Source organism: Pinus tabuliformis, chromosome 5_1 (assembly GCF_031772625.1).
Source record: "Pinus tabuliformis cultivar Carrire ecotype Pingquan chromosome 5_1, CPIR1, whole genome shotgun sequence".
NCBI lineage: Eukaryota > Viridiplantae > Streptophyta > Pinopsida > Pinales > Pinaceae > Pinus > Pinus tabuliformis.
In genome coordinates this window covers 420,676,462-420,694,985 of record NC_142305.1, presented here as the reverse complement: position 1 = coordinate 420,694,985, position 18,524 = coordinate 420,676,462, and the positions used below count along the sequence as shown (strand labels likewise).

General features: G+C 35.5%; 1 pseudogene across 1 annotated transcript; it reads left to right on the top strand.

The window, feature by feature from the left end:
* Positions 1–6,304: 6,304 nt before the first annotated feature.
* On the top strand, positions 6,305–7,582 carry LOC149165277 (chaperone protein ClpB1-like; annotated as a pseudogene). Its single transcript, XR_016260727.1, has 4 exons — positions 6,305–6,386; positions 6,517–6,792; positions 6,894–7,091; positions 7,266–7,582. The product of XR_016260727.1 is annotated as a chaperone protein ClpB1-like (transcript).
* The last annotated feature ends 10,942 nt before the right edge of the window (positions 7,583–18,524 follow it).

The window sequence follows — 18,524 nt, the reverse complement described above, 5'->3', positions numbered from 1 at the left end:
CTTGTCCTTTGCCATACTCCTGTACTGATGAATCAACAGCCATACCTCTACATTGATGAAACTGCCATTAAACAGCCGCAACTCCAGTCTTTTCCTGAATCAGCCATTACACAACAATTTATTACGGAATGGTGGTCACTCACGGAATGATGGTAATTTATTGCTGTAGTTGGTAAATGTAGGTAGGATTTTTAATTTAATTTTATTTTAATTCACAGGTATAGTTTTGCTTTTACGGCAAGTAAAAAAATGTGAAGTTCAGTTTTTAGTTGAATCTGAAAATGTAATGAAAACACAACAGTGTGCGTAATTTTTTTTTTGGAACAGAGACAGAGCTCTCTTTGTAATGCACAACAGTGCAGAAGTTTTTTTTTGTATGCATTAGTGTGAATGTATGAATGTAATTTACACACAGCAATGTAAAATGTTTCAAGGAAGAAACAGCGTGTTACAGCAGCGTTCTGAGTTGAAACAGAGTGTTACAGCAACATTAGTTCTGACCAGAAACAGAGTGTTTTGTAAATGCACAGGAGTGCAGTCACAACAATGCAGAGTGCAGACACAGCAATGAAAAACAGCCTGTTGATTTTTCAGAGGAGACAGAGTATTTTGTTTTCTGTAATGTACAGCAGTGCAGACACAGTAATGTATTTTCTGTTTACAGCATGAAGTTTTTTTTAAGTTTTGAACTGTCTTTAAAGTAGCCTTGTAAAAATCCCTCTGTTAGAGGAAGTATTATACATGAATACAACTTCCCTTTTGCTGTGCACTGTTGAAATTCAGTTTTCAGAAAATATTTTTTTTTGCGTTGCTGCAACACCAGTTACAGCGTTGCTGCAACACCAAACTACGTTGCTGCAACACCAGGGCAGAGAACGATTTTTTTTCTGTTTTTCTGAGTTTTCTGTGTTAAAACAGAGTATAAAAACAGAGCATTTTTGTTGTCTATCTGTTATGAAATTTTCATAAATTTCCAACATGGTATCAGAGCTAGTCCAGGCTCTTTGAAGTGTCAAAGAAGCTGAAGGAAGGGTTTATTGCTGTAGCAACTTCACCAGCAGAGTGAAGAGAGTCAGTGAATTTTTTTTACACAGTCAAGTATTGAAAGAATGGCTAGCACCAGCACTAGTATGGGTATGTTTAACACCCATCTCCCACAGTTTAATGGGAAAAACTATGACTATTGGGCCATAACCATGAGAGCCGTGTTTATCTCTCAAGATGTATGGGAATTAGTTGAATCTGGGTTTGCAGAACCAGCAGATGAAAATCAATTTAACAACTTAACTCAGGGAGAGAAAGATTTGCTGAAGAGCAATAGGAAGAAGGATGCAAAAGCCATTGTATTGTTGTATCAAGCAGTGGACCAGAGTGTATTTCCAAGAATAGCAGCAGCTAAGACATCCAATGAAGCATGGAAAACTCTCAAGACAGCCTATCAAGGCATGGAGAGAGTGAAGACAACAAAACTACAATTGCTGAGGAAGGATTTTGAGAATCTGAACATGAAGGAGTCAGACAACATTGACTCATTCTTCACACATGTGATTGGTCTGGTCACACAGATGAGGACTCATGGAGAAACCATTGAAGAAAGGAGGATTGTGGAGAAAATATTGAGGGTCTTACCCTCAAAGTTTGATGCGATTGTCACCACCATTGAAGAGACAAAGGATCTCTCAAAATTTTCAGTTGATGAACTACATGCATCACTGATAACACATGAGCAGAGGTTGAGTAGGAATGAAAACTCATCTCTAGAGCAAGCCTTCAAGACCCATATGTCTTTTGGAAGAGGAAGAGGTCAAGGCAGAGGAAACAAGAGAGGAAGAGGCAGAAGCCAGAACAGAGGTGGAAGGAACAACCCAGCAAATTCTCAAGGAAGAAGCAGCAATCCAAATCAGAACCAAGGCCAAGGCAACAGTCAGCAAAGAGGACAACATCATGCTCAAGGAAAAAGGTATGAAAAATCCAATGTCCAATGCTATTATTGTAAAAAATATGGGCACTATGCCAGTGAATGTAAAAAGAAGCAGCATGATATGATCAATAGATCTAATGCAAACATTACTAGTGAAAATATCAGCCAAAATAATGTGCTGTTAGCTTGTAATATGGCTGAAACAAACAGTGAAGACATATGGTTTTTAGACTCAGGTTGCAGCAACCATATGACAGGAAACATAGCCTTCTTTTCTGCCCTAGATAAAAATGTGAAATCAGAAGTCACACTAGGAACTGATAGCAAAATTTCTGTTATGGGAAAAGGAGAGGTAAAAATATTTACAAAGCAAGGAGAAAAGAAAACCATAGCAGATGTCTACTATGTCCCTGGAATGAGGTGTAACCTCTTGAGTATTGGACAGCTTGTCCATAAGGGGTACAATGTTTTCTTTAAGAATGATGTATGCACCATTATGGACAGAGCACCCAGCAAGCGATGCATTGCTGAAGTGAAGATGACAAGGAACAGAATGTTCCCTCTTAGAATAAGAGCAGATTTGAAAAATAAAGAAGAAATTGCAGCAGTGACACAAGAGGCTTTCCAAAGCGTGCCAAAGGATGAAAATTGGTTGTGGCACTTGAGATTTGGACATCTCAATTTTGGAGGTCTAAACTTGTTAAGAAGAAAAGGAATGGTAAGAGGATTGCCATTGATAGAGAAACCGGACAGCCTTTGTGAAGGTTGCATTTTGGGGAAACAACATAGAGAAAGTTTTCCATCAGGTAAAAGCATATGGGCAAAGGCACCCTTAGAGATCATCCACTCAGATTTATGTGGACCAATGCAAGCTCCATCATTAGCAGGCAGCCAATATTTTCTAACATTTATTGATGACTTTACAAGAAAAACTTGGGTATATTTCCTTAAGAACAAAAGTGAAGTGTTTGAGAAATTTCGAAATTTCAAAGCACTTGTGGAGAACCAAAGTGGGCTGCATATAAAAGTTTTGAGAACTGACAGAGGAGGTGAGTATATCTCCAAGGAATTCCTACGATTTTGTAGAGAAAATGGAATTTACAAATAGTTTACAGCTAGGTACACCCCACAGCAAAATGGAGTTGCTGAAAGGAAGAATAGGACCATCATGGATATGGCGAGGAGCATGCTGAAGGCAAAGCATTTGCCAAATGATTATTGGGCTGAAGCTGTAAATTGTGCAGTGTATATTTTGAACAGGTGTCCTACAAAAGCAGTGTTGAACAAAGTGCCGGAAGAAGCATGGAGTGGGAGAAAGCAAGGTGTCACCCTCTTGAAAGTTTTTGGATGTGTGGCCTATGCACACATACCAGATCAACTAAGGAGGAAGTTGGACAGCAAAGGGGAGAAATGTATCTTCATTGGATACAGTGAGGAATCCAAAGCTTACAGGTTGTATATCCCATCTACCAAGAAATTTTTTGTCAGCAGAGATGTTCAGTTCATTGAGGAGGAAGCTTGGGATGGAAGCATAGAGAAAACGGTTAATGTTAAAAACTTTTTGTCTCATGATGATGATGATGAGGAAATGGCTGAAACACCCCAAACAACAGCGCCAACACAAGGACAGCAAGAGACACCCTTGAGAAGAAATGAAAGTGCTTCTTCAAGCACACCACAAGGAGGAAATTCAAGTGCTTCTTCAAGCACTTATACACCAAATGAAAGAGGTAAGAAGTTCAGAAATTTAAATGAAATTTATGAACAAGAAGCAGCAAATGAAGGTATGAATTCTTTATTTGCTTTATATTGTCATGTTGAAGACCCTATTCATTTCAAAGATACAATTAAACATAAGAAATGGATAGAAGCTATGGATGAGGAGATGAATGCCATAGAGAGAAACAAAACATGGGATTTGGTTGAGCTACCAAAAGGCAAAGAAGTCATTGGAGTGAAATGGGTTTACAAGACCAAGAGCAATGCTGAAGGTAAAATAGAAAGACACAAGGCAAGGCTGGTTGTCAAAGGGTACAAGCAGCAATATGGGAGAGATTATGAGGAGACTTTCGCCCCGGTTGCAAGAATGGAAACCGTGAGAGCAGTGCTGTCCATAGCAGCTCAAAACAAGTGGAAAGTTTACCAAATGGACGTGAAGTCAGCATTCCTAAATGGAGTGTTAATGGAAGAGGTTTACATTGAACAACCTCTAGGCTATGAGAAGAAAGGTGAAGAGCACAAAGTGTGCAGATTGAAGAAAGCTCTTTATGGGCTGAAGCAAGCGCCAAGAGCATGGTACAGCAGGATAGATTCCTATCTATTGGATAATGAATTTGACAAGTGTGAAGGAGAACCCACCGTCTACATCAAAGAAAAGGATGGTGAAATTTTAATTGTTGTCTTATATGTTGATGATGTTATTTTCACAGGTAATGATGATCAGCTCATTGAGAATTTTAAATCATTCATGAAAGAGGAATTTGAAATGACTGACATGGGTTTCTTGAGATACTTCTTAGGCATAGAAGTAGATCAAAATGAAAAAGGAATTTTTATCTCACAAGCTAGATATGCAAATCAAGTGTTGGACAGATTTAACATGCAAGAATGCAAAGCAACGATCACTCCCGCAGTAATGGGATTAAAACTCAGCAGAGAGGACATCAGCAAGGATTTTGATCCTAGTTTGTACAAGAGTATTGTTGGCAGCCTTATTTATTTCACAGCTACTAGGCCTGACATTATGTTTGCTGTTAGTTTAATTTCCAGATTCATGGAGAGGCCAAAGGAAGCACATTGGCAGGCAGCAAAAAGAATTCTGAGGTATGTCAAAGGTACCAAAAGGTTTGGAATTTTATATACTACTTCAGAATGTTCAAATTTAGTTGGATACACTGATAGTGATTGGGCTGGAAGTGTAGATGATCGGAAAAGCACTTCCGGTTATGTTTTTCATATGGGTTCAAGAGCCATTTCATGGGCTTCCAAGAAACAACCAATTGTGGCATTGTCTACAGCAGAAGCAGAGTACGTGGCAGCTACAGCAGCAGCATGTCAAGCAGTTTGGATGAGAAGGATGTTAAGGAGCTTATGCCAAGAGCAAGTAAAAGGAACTATGATTTATTGTGACAACAGTTCTGCTATTGCATTATCCAAAAATTCTGTGTTTCATAAGAGAACGAAACACATTGACACAAGGTTTCATTATATCAGAGAGTTGGTAAATAATGGAGAAATTTTCCTAGTACATTGCAAAACTCAGGAGCAGGTTGCAGACATTCTAACCAAGCCTTTGGGACAGAAAAGTTTTGAATTTTTGAGAAAATGTCTGGGTATGACTGATAACCCAGCAGTTGAAACTAAAGGGGAGTGTTGAAATATTATTTTCAACTGCAGGGCTTGTCCTTTGCCATACTCCTGTACTGATGAATCAACAGCCATACCTCTACATTGATGAAACTGCCATTAAACAGCCGCATCTCCAGTCTTTTCCTGAATCAACCATTACACAACAATTTATTACAGAATGGTGGTCACTCACGGAATGATGGTAATTTATTGCTGTAGTTGGTAAATGTAGGTAGGATTTTTAATTTAATTTTATTTTAATTCACAGGTATAGTTTTGCTTTTATGGCAAGTAAAAAAATGTGAAGTTCAGTTTTTAGTTGAATCTGAAAATGTAATGAAAACACAACAGTGTGCGTAATTTTTTTTTTGGAACAGAGACAGAGCTCTCTTTGTAATGCACAACAGTGCAGAAGTTTTTTTTGTATGCATTAGCGTGAATGTATGAATGTAATTTACACACAGCAATGTAAAATGTTTCAAGGAAGAAACAGCGTGTTACAGCAGCGTTCTGAGCTGAAAAAGAGTGTTACGGCAACATTAGTTCTGACCAGAAACAGAGTGTTTTGTAAATGCACAGGAGTGCAGTCACAGCAATGCAGAGTGCAGACACAGCAATGAAAAACAACCTGTTGATTTTTCAGAGGAGACAGAGTATTTTGTTTTCTGTAATGTACAGCAGTGCAGACACAGTAATGTATTTTCTGTTTACAGCATGAAGTTTTTTTTAAGTTTTGAACTGTCTTTAAAGTAGCCTTGTAAAAATCCCTCTGTTAGAGGAAGTATTATACATGAATACAACTTCCCTTTTGCTGTGCACTGTTGAAATTCGGTTTTCAGAAAATATTTTTTTTTTGCGTTGCTGCAACACTAGTTACAGCGTTGCTGCAAAACCAAACTACGTTGCTGCAACACCAGGGCAGAGAACGATTTTTTTTCTGTTTTTCTGAGTTTTCTATGTTAAAACAGAGTATAAAAACAGAGCATTTTTGTTGTCTGTCTGTTATGGAATTTTCATAAATTTCCAACATTGATGACAAAAAACAGCTGATCCGGATTGATATGTCTGAATATATGGAGAAACATTCAGTGTCAAGGCTTATAGGTTCTCCCCCTGGGTATGTGAAAAGTTAAATGTTGTCAATGGAAATTTTTCGACAACACGACACTACTTAATTTTTTTTCCTTAATAAATTTGCTGTTGCACTGACCTAAAATGGTTAGATGTGTCTGATTTTGAAATGGCAGTTATTGTGGTCATAATGAAGGGGGACAATTAACAGAAGCAGTAAGGATACGACCCTATAGTGTTGTTCTTTTTGATGAAGCTGAAAAGGCACACAAGTCAGTCCTCGACATTTTGCTTCAAGTGCTTGATGATGGCAGACTCACAGATGGGCAAGGTCTCACAGTTAGCTTCTCAAACACAATCATTATCATGACATCCAATCTCGGAACAGAACCCTTGCTGCATTGTCTGGCCACACAACAATAGAAACAGCAAGAGAGAACGCTATGCAAGAAGTATGTGCATTGTCTGGACTACGTTTGTGCATCTTTTTCATATGATTATCATGAAGGTGGCTGCCGTGCTCTGACACACCTTTCTATGAATTTTGTGGCAGGTTAGAACACATTTCAGACCTAAGCTGTTTAACAGATTCGATGAGATAGTTGTATTTAATACTCTCCTTCATGATCAGCTCAAAAAAGTTGTTAGACTACAGTTGAAAGATGTAGAGATTCGTCTTGCTGAGAGAGGTATCGCATTAGAAGTAACAGATGCAGCTTTGGATTTTATTCTTCGGAAAGGCTATGATCCTGTAAGTAAAACAATCACTTTTTTTCTTTCTTTCTTGCTAGGGGATGTGTTCCCAACCCCAGTAATCATGTCCCTGCATCTCTCTTTGTCCTGGATATGCTTCTTCCTCTTTCGTGTGCAATTCAGATCAGGGATTCTGTGTATAACCTTAAAATGGATAATGTTGTACTCGCAGGTCTATGGTGCTCGTCCCTTACGGCGATGGATAGAAGGAAATGTTGTCTCTCAGCTGTCTTTGATGCTCCTGAGAGAGGAGATTGATGAGACCAGTAAAGTATGCAATGCCTGAAGAAGAGACATTATCTTATCACGTAGAGGACAGGAGTGGCGGTCATTAAACAAAACATTGGTGAAAAAGCAAATACCCTCATAGATATTCCCGTTTCTGTGTATCCTGTTCCTGATCCGTCTCAGGCACTAAAGAAGAAAAATTGAAGGAATAAATAATAATAAGCAAATAGAAGATTAGTTGAATATTCATAGTTTTCAAAATTTAGAGGTGAATAGGGTTGGTAGAGGTATATATATATATATATATATATATATATATATAGAGTTAGATTTTTGGATCAAAGTGGCTTTTTGGTTTTATTATGTGTATTTTATGCATTAATTTGATGTGTAATTTAATTAAACTAGTAATTGCATCAAATGTTGCAAAGGAAATGCTGTTAAGTGGACAACATATGAAAAAAGAGCATAGATGAACAATTATGTGATATGTGACGCGATCTCAATGTAGTCCAATTCGAATAAAAGAGAAATCTTGATGTTGTTTCCACTAACCTCTTATAATTGGGATTTATATCTTTCGTTTAAATGAAGCAAAAAAATTAGATATTTGAATGATGAGAAATTGAAAGTGTAAATATTAATGTATGCTATTGTTAAATTAATCTAGTTTCTTATATTAATTTACAAACACAACTCTATTTTTAAAAAATAAGGACAAATCATCAATGGTTTATTCCTTCCCTCATGTTTATGGAACTACTTCAACAAGTAGGAGTTATATTGTCACTTAAAAGATGGGAAATTGGAAGTGTAAATGTTAATGTATGCTATTGTTAAATTCATCTAGTTTCTTATATTAATTTACAAACACAACTCTATTTTTAAAAACATAAGGACAAATCATCAATGGTTTATTCTTTCCCTCATGTTTATGGAACTACTTCAACAAGTAGGAGTTATATTGTCACTTAAAAGGGATCTAGGATAGATCCATATACATTTTATAAATCTATAAAGTTCAATAAAAGCCTAGCACTTGTAGGTGTTAAGTCACCAATCTATAAGAAATATTTTTAAAACACTTTTTGTACCACATGAAACCATGTTCCTCGAAACTGTACAACTACTGTGTCGTTATTATACACATTTGACATTAAAATAATTTTAAAAATATGTACTAAATAAAATAAATGATTTTGAATTAAAAATTTTGATTTTGTGTTTTAAGGATTTATAAAGGTGACACAATAGGAGAAAGGAAGCCTTACTTTGTCCAACTTTTTCACAAGAAAACAAAGGGGAATTGCAGCTATACATTTGCATTTACACTTTCCCTTCGGATTGTGAAGGTGCATCCTTGTCCTTCCCACGATCACCATGTAGACCAAGCTTAATGACATTTGCATCTTTCATCATGGAGGCCAAATTTTGTGTATCTTCCTCTATTTTGGTATGATGCATAATTTCCATTTTCAAAACCTTCAATGAATTAATAGCACTGTTATCTATAGCCTCACTAAATATTGTATGCATAAAATTCTTTACCGACACGATCCTTATTAAGATTTAGGGTACTCACTGCCATATCTGGCATTTTTTGAATTTGAATGGGATACTCATTATCCAGCGTTTGCATGTGGGTGATAGGGCCTAAATGCATTAGATCTCCTTTGCTAGTCCCTCATGAAGGTCCAACCCTACAATTGTTCTACTACATTTCACAAACCCCTTCTCCTCATAGCTCATATTCGCTTCCATAAAGGAGCCAATGGAATTTTGAATTTCTTGAAGTATGTTTGGTGACCACAATAATGACCTAGAAACTTAACCGAATCTGACATGAGATAATATTTCTCTAACTTCATATTATAGAGGGGAGTCCATTTGTAAAGGATTAGAAGAGTTTTCCTATATTTAGTTTTGCATTAGTAGCTTCTCCATATGCATTTAAGATCGAAGAACAAAGATCATCCATTGTTAGGCTAATATATGAAAATGTGGGAAATAGTTGATGCATAGCAACCAATTTAGTGTCAATGACCCCTTTGTGGTTTTTGCACTCAATTTTTCAATGCCCTCCACACCAAACTTCATTTTTATTCATGCACATGCATGTTTCTTAAACACATCTTGCAACCCCAAAGCTTCATAATAAAGATAATTGACCTAACCAAGGGATTTTCCCCTTCCCTTATTTCTAGATGTGCATTTGAGAATTAACTCTCAATTGTATTAAAAAAAAAAACTTATCATGACTAGAACATTGATGTGAGCCACCATTATTGAGGTCATTTCATTGATCATTCCTTATCATTCAATTTGCACTGTGATTTTGGAATAGAGGATATCAATTGCCTCACTAGATAGATCGGTCCATTAGGAAAGATTTGGGCCACTATTATTGGATCCTTAAATAATCAATGAGTCATCACCACCACAAAACTTCGTGTCACAAATAGGTTTTAAACCTTAGTGTAATTTGTTGTATATCCTCTTATTGATTCAGATCTCTAGCCGAGAATGGCAGGTTACTCTAGATCATTCAATTAGAGACTAGATGAGTTCACGGGGGGATGAATTCGAGTTGTTTGGCAAACTATCTAACCCAGACTAAATTTCTAAGAGCATGTGTTAGAACTCAATGTTCTATGTCTTCTACTAGCGCTTGAATCAAGGCCCATCTACGAATGCTTGTATTCATTGTCCTCCATCTACAAATGCTTATGTTCATTGTTCTAAAAAACCAGTTGGGAAAAATCTTAGGCACTATGCACTTTATGTCTGATAGAGCTTTTAGTTCTGAGCATTTTGTGTACCTAAATATTCAACTCGGTATTGTTAAATTGGCTACGCCATCTTGAACCTATCAACTCCCATTGGTGTGCATGAGATATCTGACTAGGTCTTAAAGAAATTTTCCATGGATTTTTGGGTTTGACATTCCTTGTATTTGATTGCTACTTCAGAGCACAGTGTCATTTTAAGTAGTGATACCAAAAATCCCTCCGTACCCATTTGTTTGATATAACTTTGCAATTCGAAGATTTTTATGAGTTAAAAAGGGCAACCTTATTGGAATTTATGGGATTGGTATCTGCTTTTTTGGTGTGTAGTTTTTCATAGATGGTTCTACCTACAATCAGGTTTCTCTAATATATTCAAAGATGGTTGTCCCTCTTCCAATTGTCACATTTATTTTTCTTATTCCTTTGAAAATTAGTTCACCCAATAGATAGTATCACATTGTGGTTGCTTATCTAGAAATCAAACGTAAACCAACATAAACCAATCCTACTTCCTGAATTTCTACATCTTTGATATTGCAAGATGTCTATGATAATCTTGTGTGATATAGCATAGGTTAAAAAATATGTGATATGTTATATGATTCCATGCAAAAATTATTTATTTTTATTTGACAAGTGAAAAGAAATAGTACCATATTTTGACAACAACCTACAATGATATACCTTAATCAAATCTGGTTAAGTGAGCTTTTATTGTTCTCCTCCAAAACTTTGAGTTGTTCACCTCCAAGCACATTAGAATGAAATATCTCAAGCCTATTTAAAAGCTTTATTACATTTAGTCCATGAATTCAATACCAGGTATCACTAATACCATGTGCTTTAAACCAACAATATAAACTTTAAAAAAAATTACAGGCAGATCCAAGTAATTCTTTTCTTTCCATTTTACTAAATCTAGGTATCAAATTTGAAGTTGGAATTGACTAATCTTTATATGTTTTTCACTTTAAATTTGTCACACCAAGACCAACTTACTCCAATTACATATATAATACTCAGAATACTAAAACTATAACAAATTTAAGAGAAATCTTGGTCAATGTGTTCTTGTCATCCTATGAAGATAAAATGTAGATATCAATTTGAAGTTGAAGTTGGCATTTAACTAATCTTTATATGAACTTCATATTAAATTTGTCACAACAAGATTAAATTACTCCAATTACATAATATAAATAGATCATGTCAGTGAAATTGTAAAAATTAAAGAAAAGATTCTAGACATTGTGTTCTTGTCATCCTCATTGTTGGAAGTTTGACAACGAATTATGTAAATGTGAGTAATAATTGTATTAGTTACTACTAGTTAGTTTTATATTGAAACAACAGTTATGTAACGGAGGAGGCTTGTATAAAACTAGTGAATTCCCGAGAAATGTAATCGTGGAGGATCATTGTTGATTTAACAAAGATTCCAATCCCTTGCCCCGTGGATGTTTCCTTGACACCCTGTCAAGGTTTTACCACGTAAATCATGTGTGTTTATTTGTGTATTTGATTTCAGTTTTCAAGTCAGTTATGAATCTTTCTTGGTCAATGTATAATTGAATGTTTATTTTCTTTTCTCATTTCCCCTATTCGAACTACAATTGGTATCAGAGCAATCTTCCTGTGCGTGAGGGGGAGAACTCGTTGCTAAAATCCGCCTGTGCGTGAGGGAGAGAACTCATTGCTGAAATCTGCCTGTGAAGAGTGGCTGAGGGTGGCCATTACTACGTGTAAGAGAGCGTGGAAACTTGCTGCTGCGTAATGGGGAGAAGGAGCGTGGAAGCTTGGAATGGAATTGTTGTGTGAAGTGAGTGTGTGTGTTCGTGGAGCTGTTATCAAACCCATGGAAGCTATTAGCAAAACCCTGTCTCTGCGTGAAGGCAAGCAGATCTCTGCGTGAGGAGCATGAAGAGGAAGCCGCGTGAAGGCAAGCAGAAGCAGCGCATTGTTGCGTGTCTTTCCTATGCGTTGAGGAGGTTCCTGTGTGTTTTTTCTTGAGATACCATACGATGCCGGTCCACATCTGCCTGCGTGAGGAGATGATGCGTGTTTTTCCTGTGCGTTGAGGAGGTTGCTGCATTTTTTTCCTGAGTGTTGAGGAGGAGTATGCTGCCGGTCCACATCTGCCTGTGTGAGGAGAGGAGACCTCTGCTTTTTATGTAGCCAAAGCCATCTGCTCTGCGTGAGGAGGACTGCACGTGTAAGAAAGGAAGGGAGGCCGTGAAGACCAGAGCCTGAAACCCTCTGCGTGTCTGTTGAAGTGCGTTGAACTGCATGCTGAAGTGCCTGCCGCTGTATGTGCTGGAGCAGAGAGGGAGTAGAGAGGGAGCCATTCCCAGAGCCATTTGCTATCTAAATCCGGGTATTTGTGGAGATAAAATATTCTTGGTATACAAAAAGCAAAGTTTCCAGAAATTTTTAATTTGGGCAAAAACCAGTGGAATTTTGTTTCTAGAAATTAGTTTTCTTTTTTTTTAGAAAAACAACAACATGAAATTGAAATCAAAGTCAGTTTTTTTTTCTTTAAAGGGGTGGATTTGTTCAGATTTGGAGGAAAGAAAATCAAAAGGTTTTGATTTCCATTAAAATTGAAGTTGAAGAAAGAAAAACAAAGTTTTTTCATTAATTTGAAGAAAAAAAATTGTTGAAGAGTTGTTTTTTTTTAAAAGAGGGGAATTAAAGTTTTTTGAAAAAAAAGGAAACAAAACTTTAGTTGAAAGACTGAAACCCTAGGAGGAAAAATAGGAAAAATGGCCAAGATGTAGAATGCAAAATTTGAGGTGGAGAAATTCACTGGCAAGAGCAATTTTTCTCTTTGGAAACTGAAAGTTAGGGATCTGCTTGTGCAACAAGGGTTGCACAAGGCATTGGACGGGGCAACTAAGAAACCTGCAACCATGACTACTTCAGACTGGGAGGACTTGGATACCCGAGCTCTCAGTACCATCTGGTTATGCCTGGTGGATGAAGTTCTCTTCAATATTGTTGAAGAGACTACAGCGTCAGGATTGTGGGAAAAACTGGAAAAACTCTATATGACAAAGTCATTAACCAATAGAATTTATCTGAAAAGACAGTTTTACAGTATTCGAATGAAAGAAGGTTCAAAAGTTGCAGAACATTTGAATTTTTTTAATACACTTATATGCCAGTTAACAGATATGGAAGTTAAAATTTAGGAAGAAGATAAAGCCATAACCTTGCTATGTTCTCTGCCCGAATCATGGGATCACTTCATAACTTCAATAAGCTTGAGCACTGCTGATTCTTTGAAGTTTGAATTAGTCGTGGGAGCTCTCTTATCTGAAGAAGTACGAAGGAAATCCAGTACTGAAACAACTGCATCAGAAGCTATGGTAGCTAGAGGACGCTCAAAGAAAAGAGGAGAAAAACCAAGGGGATCTTCCAGATCTAAATCGAAGGGAAAGAAGTGTAAGGCAAAATGTTGGCACTACAATAAAATTGGACACTTGAAGAAACACTGTTGGAAACGAAAAGAATCCGATAACCTGAAGAAGGAAGTGAATTAGGTCGATTTAGGTATGATAGACGAAGTTTAATCTGCTGAAGAATTATGTATGATAGATGAAACTTCACCTGAATGTAATGTCTCTCAGGGTTTAGAAAGCTGGCTGTTAGACTCTGGTGCTTCTCATCACATGTGTCCACACAGAAATTGGTTTACTTCGTATGAAAATGTAAATGGTAGTTCTATGTTTATGGGTAATAATGTGTCATGTCAAACTGTTGGGATGGGGAATATCAGGATTAAGATGTATGATAACACAGTTAGAACATTAACTAATGTTAGACATGTACCTGATTTGAAGAAAAATTTGATTTCTTTGGGAGTGTTGGATTCAGATGGTTATAAGTTTACAGGCCAGGATGGCGTCTTGAAAGTCTTTAAAGGAGCCCTAGTGGTTATGAAAGCAGAAAAGGTCGGAAATCTTTACAGGTTAAAAGGAAGTAATCAGGTCAGTGAAGCATCAGTTGCGTCAGAAAAGGAAGAAGCAGGTACTCGTCTATGGCATCAGCGATTAGGTCATATGAGCTAGAAAGGTCTTCAGATACTGATGAAATGTAAATCTCTACTCGATCTGAAATCCTTGAAGTTAGATTTCTATAAACATTGTGTGTATGGAAAATAGTGTAAACAGAGATTTAAAGTTGGAAATCATAATAGTAAAGATATTTTAGGCTATATTCACTCTGATCTGTGGGGACCATCCCCTGTTGTATCATATGGAGGTGCTCTATATTTTTTTAACATTTATTGATGATTTCTCCCGAAAGTTTGGGTATTTATGCTAAAAAAGAAAGTTGGTGTATTTAATGTCTTTAAATAATTTAAAGCAATGGTAGAGAAAAGAACATGCAAATCTATTGAATGTTTAAGAACTGACAATGGTGGTGAGTTCACTTCAATTGAATTTGAACAATACTGTAAGGATGAGGGAATTATTAGACACAAAACTCATGTTTATACTCCTCAGCAAAATGGTGTTTCTGAGCGTATTAATCAGACTCTTATGGAAAGAGCCAGAAGCATGATCAACAATTCTAACTTGCAAAAGGAGTTGTGGGCAGAAGCAGTATCTACTGCTTGTTACATATCACTTTCAGTTGCAATTAATTGTAAAATTCCTGAAGAAGTTTGGACAGGTCAGTCTTGTGATTATTCACATTTGTGAATATTTGGTTGTGATGCTTATTCTCTTATTCCTAAAAATTAGCATTCAAAATTAGATCCAAAATCGAAATGTTATGTCTTTGTTGGGTATGATAATGCAGTGAAAGGATACAGGTTGTGGGATCCTACATTGCGAAAGATAGTCATTAGTAGAGATGTAACATTTGATGAATCTTCTCTTTTAAAATCAAATGTTGAAAGAATTGAACAAGAACAGGTATCGCCAAATCAACGAGTTCAGTTGGAGGCTAGACCTTTCGGTGACAGTCAAAAGGAAGGAGAAACTTCTGGAGAAAAAGGTGTTGAAGACACAAAGGAAGTCGTTGAAGCTTCTAAACCAGTTTAACAACCAGTCGCTCTAAGAAGGTCTACAAGGGAAAGAAAAACTCCCAAAAGGTATGAAGATTCTGCTTCATTTTTTGCTTTGATTACTGAAGATGGGGAACCTTCTTGTTATCAGGAAGCAGTAGATGATACAGATAGCAAAAAATGGTAAACGACTATGGAAGAAGAAATGGATTCCTTAGCCAAGAACAATACTTGGGATCTTGTAGAGCTTCCTGAAGGGAGAAGTGTTTTTGGATGCAAGTGGGTCTTCAAACTGAAACGGAAGGTTGATGGAAGTATCGAAAGGTATAAGGCGAGACTAGTAGCAAAAGGGTATTCTCAGGTTGAAGGTATAGACTTTCATGAGATTTTTTCTCCAGTTGTAAAACTTGTTTCTATTCATACTGTGCTGGCACTAATTGTCAGTTAGATGTTAAAACAACATTTCTACATGGTGATTTGAATGAAGAGATATCTATGGAACAGCCAGAAGGTTTTGTACAAGGTCGCAGCAGAAGATTAGTTTGCAAGCTCAGGAAATCATTGTATGGTCTAAGGCAGTCTCCTAGACAATGGTACAAGAAGTTTGATTCCTTCATGGCAAGCTAGAACTTTATAAGAAGTGAGTATGATCATTGTGTATACTTTAAAAGTTTCAATGACATATTCATTATCTTAGTTTTGTATGTCGACGATATGCTTATTGCAAGCAAAAGCATGGAAGAAATCAACAGTTTAAAGGCTCAGCTCTCTAGGACATTTGATATGAAGGATATTGGAGCAGAAAAACATATCTTGGGCATGGAGATACACAGAGATAGGAAAAATGGTAAGCTTTGGTTATCACAGCAGAAGTATGTGGAGAAAGTACTTGAAAAGTTCTCTATGAACAATGTGAAACCTGTTAATGTTCCACTAGCTTCCCATTTTAAGCTTTCTTCGGTTTTGAGTCCTAGAACTGATGAAGAAAAGCAGTATACGTCTCATGTACCATATGCAAATGTTGTAAGCAATTTAATGTATGCGATGGTATCTATAAGACCTGACATTTCACATGCAGTTGGAGTTGTTAGCAAGTTCATGGCAAATCCAGGTGAAGAACATTGGCGAGCAGTGAAATGGGTGCTTCGATATCTAAGAGGCACAAGTGACCATTGCATCATCTTTAGTGGTAGTGAAGGATCAGTCTGCGGATATGTAGATGTTGATTATGCAGGTGATTTGGACAAAAGAAGATATACTATAGGTTATGTCTTTACTCTTGCAGGTGGAGCAATTAGTTGGATGTCAAAGCTTCAAGAAACAGTTGCATTGTCCACTACCGAAGCTGAATATATAGCTGCTTCAGATGCCAGTAAAGAAGCAATCTGGTTAAAGGGATTGCTTGATGAGATTGGAAGGACGTAGGAGAAAGTGGATGTACTTTGTGACAGTCAAAGTGCTATTCACTTGGCTACAAATCCTGCTTATCACAGCAGAACCAAGCACATTGATGTAAGGTATCATTTTCTGAGACATGATCGAAGGCGGAAAAGTAGCTCTTCAAAAGGTCCATACGCGAGAGAATTGTGTACACATACTCACAAAGCCAGTTACAATAGAGAAGTTGCGATGGTGTTTAGCTTCTCTTGGCTTGCAGAAAAGATGATGAATGGGCATGGGCGAGGGATTGGAATAGTTTAATATTTATTATTTAAATAAAATTTTGATGATGATGGTTAACGTCTACTGAGACCAAACATTGGTCTATCGGACCTAAAGAAACAAATTATTTATTTTGATTTAAGATTTTATTCCTTTACTCAAAAAACTTGGAAGGAAGCCTCGCGAGCTCACTATATGTTTTATAAATAAAAAATTAATTTATTTATTTTAAAATATTTTGGAGAATAATTATTAATTTTTCCAAGTTTAAATTTTAATTTTTTAATATATTTTACACTATTTTAAAATTTATTTATTTTTGTTTTATTTAAGTGTAAATAAAAAATAATTATTACTTCTTTATTTATATTTAAACTTTAACTTTAATAAAAATTAAATAAATTCTATAACGAATTCCTAAATATTAAATACATGGCAAAATTCAAAGCCTCAATTTCCAAAATATTCATAAATCTATAATCCATAGACACTTGAGATCATCTTAAAAGGATTAGGCGTTTGAACTTATGGATTTTGTTCTTTGTCACAAAGATTTAAACGCCTCTAAAATAGACGTCCACTAAGCACGGATTTAAACGCCAAATTTAAACCCTTAGTGGCCATAAAAACAATATAGTTGTTTTGTTCTATTATAAGAGTCTTTTAGGTTATAAAATAATAGATTCAACTGTCATTCAATGAATCAATTAAAATTTGGGTTTTATTATTTTTAGTTGTAGCAGCAAAGAATAGTGCATTCAAAAATGGTGTTCATATTAATTTTAAATTTATTAAAAATTAAATAATTTTATCTAATGTTTATCTTTGAAAAAAAATTATTATTATTATCTTATTATTATTTTTTTTTAAATTAATTTTTCTACATTTTAATTGGTTAGAGTCTTAATCTGTAATGATAATATATACTTTGACATATTAACTACTAATTTTACTAAGACATAATAAAAATGTTTTAATGTTCAACCTAATATCATATATATTAATACAACCAATAAACATAAAACGTAATATAAATTTAATTTTTCTACATTCTAATTGATTAGAATCTTACTCTATAATGATAATATGTACCTTGACATATTAATAACAGTATACCGCCACCAATTCTAATAAAACATAACGAAAACGTTTTAAACAATGAACATAACGAAAATGGCAAACAATCAACATCTACACGTTTGCTTTGTAGTTATATATGCATGCCAAAATCAAATAATAAGAGAGCAATGTCATAAAAGCAAATGCAATATTTATCCGGAGTCATGAAAGTGACTATCATAAGTGTGAGAGATAATCAATATATATAGATATTATTTAAATATTGTATAGATAAAGTTGGGGTTAATAGTGTTTGATTCATATATGTAATTGAATGATTATTATTATTCTTAGTGGGGTAATAACGTATTAAAAAAATATTGATGTTGTTATTAATTTTAAATTTACTAAAAATTAAATGATTTTATTTAATGTTTATTTTTGAATTTTTTTTAAATCTAATTTTTCTACATTCTAATTGGTTAGAGTCTTATTTTATAATGATAATATGTACTTGTACATATTAATGGCAGTGTACAACCACCAACTTAATTAACTTTAAATATGCATAAACTTTATGATTACTCTTTCTATATATATAAATATACCACCCCATAACCTAAACTGGTAAATGTTTGAGTGAACTAAGTATTTGTAAAAGGTTTTGGCGAGTCTTTTT